The 13,357-nt window shown below is 42.7% G+C and overlaps 1 non-coding gene across 1 annotated transcript; it reads left to right on the forward strand.

Moving 5' to 3' along the window:
• The first annotated feature begins 10,023 nt into the window (after positions 1 to 10,023).
• LOC132887265 (U4 spliceosomal RNA) lies at positions 10,024 to 10,168 on the forward strand. Its single transcript, XR_009654801.1, has one exon. It is a non-coding gene; the product is annotated as a U4 spliceosomal RNA (small nuclear RNA).
• The last annotated feature ends 3,189 nt before the right edge of the window (positions 10,169 to 13,357 follow it).

A 13,357-nucleotide genomic window follows, 5' to 3' on the forward strand; every position in this document is an offset into this window, starting at 1 on the left:
ATACGCGGATGATCTTCTGGTAACGGCGGAGGACGAGGACCTTTGCGCTAAAGCCACACTCGCTCTCCTCTCTCTTCTGGCGCAAGAAGGTTTCAAGGTCTCACGAACTAAGCTTCAGTTCTGCCTCCCCACTGTTCGATATCTGGGTCACGATCTCTCCCAGGGCTCCCGCAGGCTCAGCCCCGAGCGTGTGCAGGTCATCCTAGACACTCAGGTGCCTGCCACCAAACACGCCCTCATGGCTTTTCTGGGACTTATCAATTACTGCCGCCAGTGGATTCCTGACTGTTCCACCTATGACAAGTGTCTGCGCTCTGCAATTCTGCACTCGGACCCTTTGACTCAGCCCTTGGTATGGTCTGACGAGATGCTGACGGCCTTCAGGGCCTTGAAACAGGCTTTATGCTCGGCCCCTGCTCTCGGACTTCCGAATTACCGTTTGCCGTTTCATTTATATGTGTGCAACCAGCAGGGAACTGCGTCTGGGGTTTTGGCGCAGGAGCACGGGGGGGGTATGCGGCCTTGTGCGTTCCTCTCTAAAACTCTTGATTCTGTGGCACAGGGTCTCCCTGCTTGCCTCAGGGCGGTGGCTGCATGTGCTGTCATGGTCACGGACGCTGAACGGCTGGTTTTGTCTCACCCGCTCGTTCTCCACACCTCACATGATGTAGTGCACGTTTTAAAGAACCTCAGTACCCAGCATTTATCTGCGCAGCGTCGCTCTGGATACGAGTCTATTCTTTTGGCCACCGAAAACCTTACTGTTAAGCCCTCCTCCTCCTTTGATTCTCTCGCGCACGCGCTTCAGCGCCTCCTCAATTCACAGGATGATTTTCTTCCTTCTGAAACACACGACTGCATTTCTAGCATTCTTTTCGAGACAAGTATCCGCCCCGACTTACGCTCCACCCCGTTACTTTCAGGTGATTCGCTGTTTGTGGACGGCTCGTGCTCACGCCCCTCTGACGGCGTTTTCGTGTGTGGTTATTCTGTGTGCCGCCTTCCTGATGAAACTGTTGAAGCTTTTTCTCTTCCTTTCTCCTCGGCTCAGGCTGCCGAACTATACGCTCTAACTCGTGCATGTGTTATTGCCCAGGACACAGACGTCACTATCTACACTGATTCACGTTACGCTTTCGGCGTTGCTCACGACTTTGGTCGGATTTGGGCTTCGCGTGGGTTCACCACTGCAGACGGTAAGCCCATTTCTCATTCTTCGCTTGTTACTGATCTTATTACAGCGTGTCTTCTCCCGCGCTCTTTAGCCATTGTTAAGACTCGTGCTCATTGTATTGGGGACTCTTTTGAGATCAGGGGAAACTCTCTCGCCGATCGCATTGCCAAAGCCGCGGCTGCCTCCGGTGTTTTTCCGCCTTCGCTTACTCTCTCCCTGGTCTCATCCAGCCGTATGATTAGTGCCGTTCTTCCGGACATTGACTTGATCTCCCTCCAGGCCTCCGCTTCGGCCTCAGACAACCATTTCTGGGACTCATGCGGCGCGCAGCCGTCTGACGGCGTTCGGATCGATGCTCAGGGCCGCCTTTGTTTGCCTAGACATTGCACTCCATTTCTCGTCCGCGAGTTTCATGGTCCCACTCACCGCGGACGAAGGGGGGTAGTGGAGGATTTATCCAAAATATTTTGCATCGACAAAATACACACCGATGTACATCACATTCTAGACAGATGTTTAACGTGCGCACAGAATAATCCATCTAAACCAGGCGCGGTACATCAGCACCTTCCCATACCTGACACGCCGTTCCAGGAATGGCAGATTGACTTTACTCACATGCCAAAACAGGGCCCCTTTAAGTATCTCTTGGTCATGGTCGACAAATTTTCACGATGGGTGGAGGCTTTCCCTTGCGGGAAAGAAGACGCTCGCACGGCGGTAAACAAATTGACGCAAGAAATCATTCCGCGTTATGGTCTCCCGGTAGGGATAGACTCTGACAAAGGTACGCCGTTCACCTCTAAGGTGACACAAGAACTGTGTAAAGACTTAAAAATCCTTTGGCGATTCCACATCCCGTACCATCCACAATCCTCCGGCATTGTGGAGCGCGCAAATAGAACAATCAAGGGTAAGCTGCGCAAGGCAATGCAAGAAACCGGCACTAAAAACTGGGTACAAATTTTACCCTTAGTCCTCGCTGACATGCGAATGACCACTCAAGTGGCCCTCGACAACCTGTCTCCGTATGAGCTCGTGATGGGCCGGCCTTTTCCTACACCCTGGCGCAGAGGTATGCAGGCTATAGGAACGAGTGATCTTGATGTACATCTCAGTGAGTACGCCGTGGGTCTCATGCGGGTGTTGGATGAGTACTGGACGAGACTAAATTCCAAAAAGCCTCCCATTCCTGAGGCACCCACTCACCCCTTTGAGGTAGGGGATAAAGTGTTGGTAAAGAAATTTGCGAAATTAGGCGCTCCTTTGGAGGAACCGCCCTACAGTGAACCCACGGATGTGCTCGCTGTAACTCGAACGGCTGTACTAACTGACCTTTTTCCACAGTGGATTCATGCCAGTCGAATAAAGAAGGCTCCAATGTAATAGAAATCTATATTGTTGATGCTTAACAGGTTTTTGTGTTTCAGAAAGTTGCTGTGACAATAGCTGACGGCCTTTTCAGGGATCCCCTTTCCAGCATCCGGAGTGATCCGGTTTCGGCTGATCTACAAAGAGGGGATGGTCGGTGCGTCCCGCAGACTTCTGAACTGAGGAATCTGGAAGACACGTGAGCCTGGGCTACCTTCAACTATCTACATCCTGTGGACACAGAAAGAACAAAGTCAGTGACCAGTATGACTTTCCTTCTGGTATTGGTCTTAGCGCTTGGAGCAGGGAATCCCGCTCAAGCCAGCCACGAGGACAACGTTTTTTGGCGATTTGCCAATTGGACTGCTAAACAACATACTAATGAATCATGTTATGTCTGTCATTTAATGCCTGTGAGCTCAGCATCTGTGTCTCTCGCTCCTAGGTCGCAGAACGGCTCGTTTGGCGCCTTACAACAGTTAGCTCGCTCATGTTTAACTTTGGTGTGTCTGGGAGGGTATACAGTTAATCAAACACACACTCATTCCGAATTCTCTAACCACTCGCAGGTAAAAGGCTTGCACAATTGTCACAAGAACACGTCGAATAACCTAACTGATTGCTTAAAATCTATACGAACGATGCGGAAGTTTTGGATTCCAGAAATGTTTCGACCTCAAGGGTTCTCGGCTCAGGTACCACCAAAATTTGTGTTCCCAGTGTGTGTAGAACGACAGGGAAATACGAACTTTTTATTAGGACTGCTCTCCCGACAGCATTGTGGAACAATCCTGGATGAGTATAATTCTTCGAGTACATATGAAGCCTATCTTCAAAATGCCACATGTACATCTTCCCGGAACTGCTCTGTCATTGCCCCCGACATAGTAGGCACCGACCCGTTAGGCGATGATTGGTATTGGGTCTGCGGGACAAGAGTTTATCTCTCCCTTCCATTTATGTGGAACGGACGTTGTGGTCTAACACAATTTAAAAGCAAAATCATGATTGTCTTGCCATCAGGTAAGTCTCCGGGACGTCCGCGCACCAGGCGTTCTGTAAGCGACGATTCCTTCCCGCCGCCCGAACATCAATTAGAAAGCAAATGGAATAAATTCTGGCAATCATTAGTTCCCCAATACGGTCTAACCCAGGTCTGGAATCAACTGGAAGTGACTCACTATCGTCTGGCTACCTTCGTTAACGCCACTAACGCCGCCATAGAAGGCATCCGTGTCGAGTTAACAGCATTGCGCTTAATGACTACTCAAAATCGCATGGCCCTGGACATTTTCCTCGCCAAGGAGGGTGGTGTCTGTGCTATGGTAGATGATTCATGCTGCACTTTCGTCCCCGCTAATGATGATCCGAGTTTAGGTGACATTACACGTCAGCTAGAAAAAATGCGACAAGTAGCCCATGATTTAAAAATGGACGAGCAGGCCAGCTCTACTTGGGGCTGGGGGTGGCTGCATGTCCTCTTTGGGGGACTGGCCCCATACATCTCTATGATTATTCCTGTACTGGTGATTGGTCTTCTCGTTTGCATATGTGGCCCTTTTCTGTTTCGTTGCTGTATGGATAGGATCTACAATATGATGGTTGCGCACTCTGGTTACACCCCTATGTCTGCCAATACATTAGAGTCTAAACTGTAGTTATACTCTGTAAACAAAGTATAAAAGAGGGGATTGTAAGATTGTATGTGTGTTCTCGTGCATAGCTGTACTGAACTTATGACCCTTGCACACCCTGGTAAACGTGCATAATCGCGAGAACATACTCTTTTATTTTCTCTGTACCTTCTAGTTTCGCTGAAACCACATTCCTGGTTCCTCCTGTTCTAGGGGGTGTACATTCTGCTCTTTCATGTATAATAAAAACGACTCCTTATCTGGCGAGTTCACCTTGTGCCCCCAAGCCCCTTACTTATCTTGTCACGCAAGCTTCTGATGTATATAAACCCTGCTCTTTCTGTGTATCACTGAGCAGTGCCTGAATAAACCAGATTGATTTAACTCGTGTGGTTTGTTTCAACCCTGCTCCAGAGCGCTCTTACGTCAACGCATCTGAACTGAGACAGACACAGGTTCTAACAAGTTAGAAGTTGATCGTGCTTCCATTTGCGGTCTTTCTGTTACGCGGGTGATCTGTTCGGACATTATCGCTGAAAAGGTGAGTTTTGACAGTTTTATTTTGTTTTAGTCTTGCAGTATAAGGCAATAGAATGTTTCTTTTTCATCTTACTTTCATATTTCGTAGTGTTTGCATATTTTTGGCCAATATTTTGCAACCATGGTCAATTTAGATTGAACTTTTGATAGAATCTATGGCCAGACATTTTGCCCCACCTCACCTCGTGCTCCGTCCGGTGTGGTAGTGATGTCTCGATGCTAGCGCACCGCAGCAGAGATCCGTGCGACCTTCAGCCGGTACAGTCGCTGTTCTTTTACCACCGCCGTTATTCTCATCTTTCCGGTGTGTTCTTGATTTTTCCATTGTGTCCTATTTCGCCATATCAAATACCCAAACTGTATCATATTATTCATATTTAAGTGAATAATCAATTCAGTCATCATAACTTGGCATTTTTAACCCAAGCAATCAAAAAAGAGGAAATTTATTCAATATTTTCACTCATCTGTGAAGGAGGGCTTTAATTCTTCATGATGGAGTTATTTTATATGGAAATCAATTTTACGAAAGCATTTGAATTGTAATCAAAAACAATTTTCCACAGTGGATTTTTTCCACTGGCCAGATAAAGCAAGATACTATCTTTATTCTTATTAAACATGATAAAAGAAACATTGAGTGTCAGGTAAATGCAAAAAAAAAAAAAAAGTAAAATTAGAAAATTTATTTTTTGACCATAATGTCCCAAATGAGAGAACAGTTTCTGAGACGGATCTATTACTCCATTTTATAATCTTCAATAATAGTGCATGATCAAGTTCTTTATTCCTCTCATACCTCAGCTCCATGTTTTAACAACTAAAGAATGACTCTTTTTCATATCACTCTTTTTTATCTTTATATAAAAATCCACTGTACATGTCCCTGTGAATGAGCCATTACTATAGAAACGATGCTCGTAATCGTACATGTACTTGTGCTTGTAGTTAAAGTGTAATGGCTTTTTTACTCAACACACAAAAATGAAGATGACATTAGAAATGAACTGATTGAACAATCTGAAAAGTTGTGAAAGAGAGAAAAAGGAAAAAGAGGAAGAAAGAGAAAGAGTAAATAGGAAAAGGGAAACGGGGCCATATGAACAGGAAGTAAAAGAGAGGGAATAAAGGGAAAAAGGAAAAAAGAAAGAAGTAGGGAATAAAGGATGGATAAAAGGAGAGCAAATCAGAAAAAAATCATTGAGAAAGAAGAAAAAAGGAAATAAGAAAAAACTGAAAGAGAAAGAATGAAGAAGACAGAAAAGACACAGAGAACAAGAGAATAATACATTGCCAGAAAGAAGGACTGAAAAGAAAGTGAAACAGAGAGTTCATAGAAAGAATGAAGGTGAAAGGGACAAAGGGAGATTGACAAAGAGAGACAAGGAGAAAGGAAGAAGAGGAAAACAGAGAAAGGAGTGAAAAAAGAACAAATAAAACAGAGAAAGTGAAAGGAGAGAAAACAGAAAGAATAATTTAGAGAATGAGTGAAGGATAAAGATAAAAGCAGAGAGACAGACAGAAATAACAAAACAGAGAAAAGATGACGAATGAGAGGGAAATAAAGAGAGAGAGGGAGAGAGAGAGAGAGAGAGAGAGAGAGAGAGAGAGAGAGAGAGAGACCCTGATATGGAGATGGAGAATGGGAAACGAGATGACTGGGATAAATTGATGAGTGTGGCACCAGGAGGGTGAAGGACCCCCATCGATCAGTGTGTATCAATACCTCAACACACACACACACACACACACACACACACACACACACACACACACACACACACACACACTTCTCTAACAGACTCTTTAAAAGAGTGTCAGTGTCAGTTATTCTTCTCTGCGAACAAAACTGATACACTCCACTACAGTGTGTGATTGTGGACACGCCCACAGTGGACCAATTATAGTGTTCATGTAGCCTATATAGGGAATAGGGTGTGTGGTTTGGGTTACACCCTCAGTGGACGGATTATAGTGTTCATGTGGCCTATATAGGGAATAGGGTGTGTGGTTTGGGATACACCCTCAGTGGACGGATTATAGTGTTCATGTGGCCTATATAGGGAATAGGGTGTGTGGTTTGGGACACACTCACAGTGGAACAATTATATTGTTCATGTGGCCTATATAGGGAATGGGGTGTGTGGTTTAGGCTACACCTTCAGTGGACGGATTATAGTGTTCATGTAGCCTATATAGGGAATAGGGTGTGTGGTTTGGGACACACTCACAGTGGACCAATTATATTGTTCATGTGGCCTATATAGGGAATGGGGTGTGTGGTTTGGGATACACCTTCAGTGGACGGATTATAGTGTTCATGTAGCCTATATAGGGAATAGGGTGTGTGGTTTGGGACACACTCACAGTGGACCAATTATATTGTTCATGTGGCCTATATAGGGAATGGGGTGTGTGGTTTGGGATACACCCTCAGTGGACAGATTATAGTGTTCATGTGGCTTATATAGGGAATAGGGTGTGTGGTTTGGGACACACCCAAAGTGGACTGATTATATTGTTCATGTGGCCTATATAGGGAATAGGGTGTGTGGTTTGGGACACAACCACTGTGGACCATTTACAGCATTCCTTTGTGTAGTATCTCACTGGGCTGCGACAGTCTGCGACTAGTTGGAGACACAACAATTGTGATAAAATATGTGAATTAGCGACAATTTTCACTTGGAATCACACTGAATTGATATTTGCATATTTTATCGTAATTGTTGTGTCTCTAACTAGTCGCAGGCTGTCGCAGACCAGTGAGATACACTCGCATTTCCTGTCTCACGGAAACTGACTTGAGAAGGGTTTGTGATGGCTTTGCGACACCAGCAATGCATTTGTGGCTATTTTGAGAGAAATTTTGTCGCACAAATTTTTTGAACATGTTCAAAATTTCAGCGACGAAGGCGCGACACTTTGCGACTCATGCGAGGAAATTGAAAAGCCCTATGAATGTTTCAAGACACTTTTGAATCTCTCTCGCGAATGACGTTCGCAATTTTTCGCAAGCTGTCGAAGCCCAGTGAGATACTGGCTTAAGTCCTATATAGTGACCAAGGCATTCAGTTTGGGATGCACCCACAGTGGACTGACTTTTTCTGTCCTTTCTCCCTGTCTCAGTCCCCGTCTCTGTACCTGTCTTAGTCTTTTCCATTTTCCTCCTCTCTGTTCCTTCAGTGTGGTAATCGATTTCTTCATTTTCCCAGGCACTGTCAGCAGCTCTGTGCATTTTACCTCCATTACAGTACATCTTCATTACACAGCTACCAGCTCAGTGCTGTCTGTCTGTCTGCCCTCTCTCTCTCTTTTTCTCTCGCTCTCTCTGCTCCCTTGTTCCTCAAGCTTAATCTCAAGCTCAAGGGAATCAGTGTTTCAGGGTTTCCTGTTAACATGCAGGAGATCATCATTTCTAATCAGTGCTTCAGAAAGATTCCAACTGCTGGAGACAGAGAATAGAAAACACAGAGAAACAGACAGAAAGACAGACTGGCAGATAGACAAGTAAAACAGACAGACACTGTAGATAGATAGACACCATAGACAGACAGACACTGTAGACAAACAGACACTACAGATAGACATTGGAGACAGACAGACACTATAGACAAGCACTATATACAACCCCATTTCCAAAAAAGTTGGGACAAAGAACAAATTGTAAATAAAAATGGAATGCAACAATTTACAAATCTCAAAAACTGCACTCAAAAAAATAAAACATTGGCTTTACTTAACCGAGTTATGGCAACCGGTCCCACGAAACTGTGTTAATTTAGATGTATTGAATACAGTTATGTTTGAATAACTCAACATAACTGTATTCAATACATCTAAATTAACACAGTTTCGTGGGACTGGTTGCCATAACTCGGTTAAGTAAATCCAATGGGGGTTTTTTTGAGTGTGATATTGTATTCACAATAGAACATAGACAACATATCAAATATCGAAAGTGAGACATTTTGAAATTTCATGCCAAATATTGGCTCATTTGAAATTTCATGACAGCAACACATCTCAAAAAAGTTGGGACAGGGGCAATAAGAGGCTGGAAAAGTTAAAGGTACAAAAAAGGAACAGCTGGAGGACCAAATTGCAACTCATTAGGTCAATTGGCAATAGGTCATTAACATGACTGGGTATAAAAAGAGCATCTTGGAGTGGCAGCGGCTCTCAGAAGTAAAGATGGGAAGAGGATCACCAATCCCCCTAATTCTGCACCGACAAATAGTGGAGCAATATCAGAAAGGAGTTCGACAGTGTAAAATTGCAAAGAGTTTGAACATATCATCATCTACAGTGCATAATATCATCAAAAGATTTAGAGAATCTGGAAGAATCTCTGTGCGTAAGGGTCAAGGCCGGAAAACCACACTGGGTGCCCATGATCTTCGGGCTCTTAGACGGCACTGCATCATATACAGGCATGCTTCTGTATTGGAAATCACAAAATGGGCTCAGTAATATTTCCAGAGAACATTATCTGTGAACACAATTCACCGTGCCATCCGCCGTTGCCAGCTAAAACTCTATAGTTCAAAGAAGAAGCCGTATCTAAACATGATCCAGAAGCGCAGACGTCTTCTCTGGGCCAAGGCTCATTTAAAATGGACTGTGGCAAAGTGGAAAACTGTTCTGTGGTCAGACGAATCAAAATTTGAAGTTCTTTATGGAAATCAGGGACGCCGTGTCATTCGGACTAAAGAGGAGAAGGGCGACCTAAGTTGTTATCAGTGCTCAGTTCAGAAGCCTGCATCTCTGATGGTATGGGGTTGCAATAGTGCGTGTGGCATGGGCAGCTTACACATCTGGAAAGACACCATCAATGCTGAAAGGTATACCCAGGTTCTAGAGCAACATATGCTCCCATCCAGACGACGTCTCTTTCAGGGAAGACCTTGCATTTTCCAACATGACAATGCCAAACCACATACTGCATCAATTACAGCATCATGGCTGTGTAGAAGAAGGGTCCGGGTACTGAACTGGCCAGCCTGCAGTCCAGATCTTTCACCCAAAGAAAACATTTGGCGCATCATAAAACGGAAGATACGACAAAAAAGACCTAAGACAGTTGAGCAACTAGAATCCTACATTAGACATGAATGGGTTAACATTCCTATCCCTAAACTTGAGCAACTTGTCTCCTCAGTCCCCAGACGTTTACAGACTGTCATAAAGAGAAAAGGGGATGTCTCACAGTGGTAAACATGGCCTTGTCCCAACTTTTTTGAGATGTGTTGTTGTCATGAAATTTAAAATCACCTAATTTTTCTCTTTAAATGATACATTTTTAGCTTTGCGCAGTGGCAGTATCGTAGCCTATGAGGTTTATCTGAGGTGCGATTATTGCTAGTTGAAAACTTTACCCAATACCCCACCTTGACAACTTGAAATGATACATTTTCTCAGTTTAAACATTTGATATGTCATCTATGTTCTATTCTGAATAAAATATGGAATTTTGAAACTTCCAAATGATTGCATTCCGTTTTCATTGACAATTTGTACTTTGTCCCAACTTTTTTGGAATCGGGGTTGTACAAACACTGGAGACAGACAGACACTATAGACAGACACTGGAGACAGACAGACACTATAGACAGACACTGGAAACAGAAAGACACTATAGACAAATACTATAGACAGACACTATAGACAAACATTGGAGACAGACAGACACTATAGACAAACACTGGAGACAGACACTATTAACAGACACTGGAGACAGACAGATACTATAGACAGACACTATAGACAAACACTGGCGACAGACAGACAGACAGACAGACAGACAGACAGACACTATAGACAAACACTGGAGACAGACAGACACTATAGACAGACATTGGAGACAAACACTAGAGACAGACAGACACTGTGGACAGACACTATAGAAAGACAGACACTATAGACAGGCACTATAGACAAACACTGGAGACAGACAGACACTATAGACAAATACTGGAGACAGACAGACACTATAGACAGACACTGAAGACAGATAGACACTATAGACAGACAGACACTATGGACAGACACTATAGAGAGACAGACACTGTGGACAGACAGATATTGTAGACAGACATAAGACATAAACAGTCACTGTTGACTGTCTCCCAAGACAATCTATCTATGAAAAACATGTCAGTAATATTTTATATCATTATTATACATTTATAACACACTGCAATAATAATAATAATAATAATAATAATAATAATAATAATAATAATAATAATAATAATAATAGTGAGAGGCGTAGAGAGCGGGCTGAGTCAGAGTGTTTGGTGTTTGGTGAAGTTTGTAAAACACTAATAGAGCAGAAACTGGAGGTGAATCAATAAGACTTTAATGAGCGATGGAGATTAAGCGGGCCCTCTGGACTTCAGTGTGTTTGTTAAGGGAACAGCGCCGAATGAATTTTTTATGCTGTGTATTAAGTTTATGTAATGGAGGTGGTGTACCAGCTCAGAGTGTTCTCACTCCTCCCTCACTCTCGGTGTGTGTCTCGGGCCATGTGTCGAGGTGTTCGGCTTCACTATTTGGCTCTCATTAGCTTCTCAAAATGACTTAATTATTTAGGGGCCCAGGCACTCGGACACATATGTTCCACTAACCATACTCAGTCATGTGCAGTCCCAACAGTGAAAGCAGAACAAGCTGACGAGGCGAAAACCCAACACGATTTTTTCCAGGAAAGTGAGTGCAGTCAGAAATCCAACGGTAATTACAGTGTATAAACGTCCACACACTGCCATTAGAGGAAATCCAACCAGTCAGCACTGATGCTAATAGCAAAAATGACGCACAGCTATATCAATCAAACACACGCTTTAATAAGGGACGCTGGCTTAAGACTCGGGATTTTATTCTGGTTTAAACATTAATTTCCTTGCACCTGCCTGTGACTTTGGAGAATATTTCATCAAAATAACAAGTACTGCTTGAGTTTATTTTGATTTATTTTAAAGCGAGAGCTCTCAGGAAAATGCCTTTGGATTCTTTTCTCATTTAATAAAACAAATTTCCAGACAAATTATAGCTATGATTAACAGCAACTTGATTGAAAAGTAGAATCTTTGAAATATTTACCTGAATTTCAGTTTCTTCATATTTGCCATGTCCCTTTTTTGCGTTAATGACGCTGTACACTTGAGCTGCATGGACTCCACAAGTTTGGGTAAAACTTTATTTTTAAAGTTAAAATTTCAGATCAAATCCATGGGAGTTAACATGATCAAAATCACACATCTGCTTACATTTAAAATTCAAGATATTGAACTTTTTCTTTCTTTGTTTTAAATATTCAATACTAAATATTTAAAAAATATAAAACCTTCTGTTTTTTTCCTAATTTTAAATGAATAGAGGAAAAAAGCTGCAGATTTTCAGTGCTGTTTCTGTCACTTTTAAAAAAGTTTTCCAACAAAGTCTTAAATTAATTCATTAATTCTCATCCCATATCGTTTCAGTACAGTACAGTCACAGATCGGTCACAGTCACGTGTTCAGCAGACGCGGCACATAAACCGAGTCAGTGAAGTTTTCTGTCAGGAGAAATGTGTTGATGTGACATGGATGATGGATGGAAGGAGTCTCCAGTGTCAGTGATTTGTAACAGTCAGAGGTGAAGCTGGGACTTTAAGTTACTCAGAACTTGTTCCTTAAACATTTCACAATATTAAATGTAACTATAAAAGGATTTTTAAAAAACGTTGTGTCATTCTATAATAAATACAAATTTTAATCATTGGCAAACTGCTGTGAAGAGGAATACAACACATGGAGTCAAAATTATGATTAAAAAAAGGAAAATAATTAACTCTGCTTCATGGAATGTTTTATTTCTTACTTAAAATACAGAAAAAAAATAAAAATAGCAATCTAGTATACCATGCACTGAGAGGCTCCGGATGAAATGATAGATTTGATGATTGGCATAGTACTATTCTCTCAGGTGACTGGCACAGCCCCGAATAAAACAGCACTATGCCAGTCACCGAAGAGAATCCATGATTCCCGGAGCCTCTCAGTGCATGGGATATTAGATTTATATCCCTCATCAAGAATTCCAAGCTAAAAGTGTTAAGACTGAATCTTGGCATAAACTCACTGGAGGCAGCCATGTTTGTTGTTTATGTCGGAGCGACGTTCGACCTGCACATGTCCAATGTACCATGATATCGCTTTATTTTTTACCTTTTTTGTTATCTATCTATCTATCTATCTATCTATCTATCTATCTATCTATCTATCTATCTATCTATCTGTTTTTACCATGCAGTTGCCTATAGAGATCTTGCAGTCATGTGACCGGAAAGTACACAACCGCCATCTTGTCGGTCAAAAACACCGCTGAATACTGCTGCACTCGTGTACAGAATGGATCAATTTCAACCGACGGACTACACGGCTCATTTTTCTAATGAACAGATAACTAGCTATATGTCTAAAATAAACGATCTACAGATTAGTGACCCTTATGGCTTACCGGACGGAGTTTTCATGACCGGATTTTGAACTGCCAGCGGAATACCCAGATGTGTATAATTACCTCATTAACTTTCCCTCGCTGTTCAGTGGTGAAGCACTGCGTGCTTATAAATCTCTGGACAGTTATCTTTACA

The sequence above is a fragment of the Neoarius graeffei genome, chromosome 5, assembly GCF_027579695.1.
Source record: "Neoarius graeffei isolate fNeoGra1 chromosome 5, fNeoGra1.pri, whole genome shotgun sequence".
NCBI lineage: Eukaryota > Metazoa > Chordata > Actinopteri > Siluriformes > Ariidae > Neoarius > Neoarius graeffei.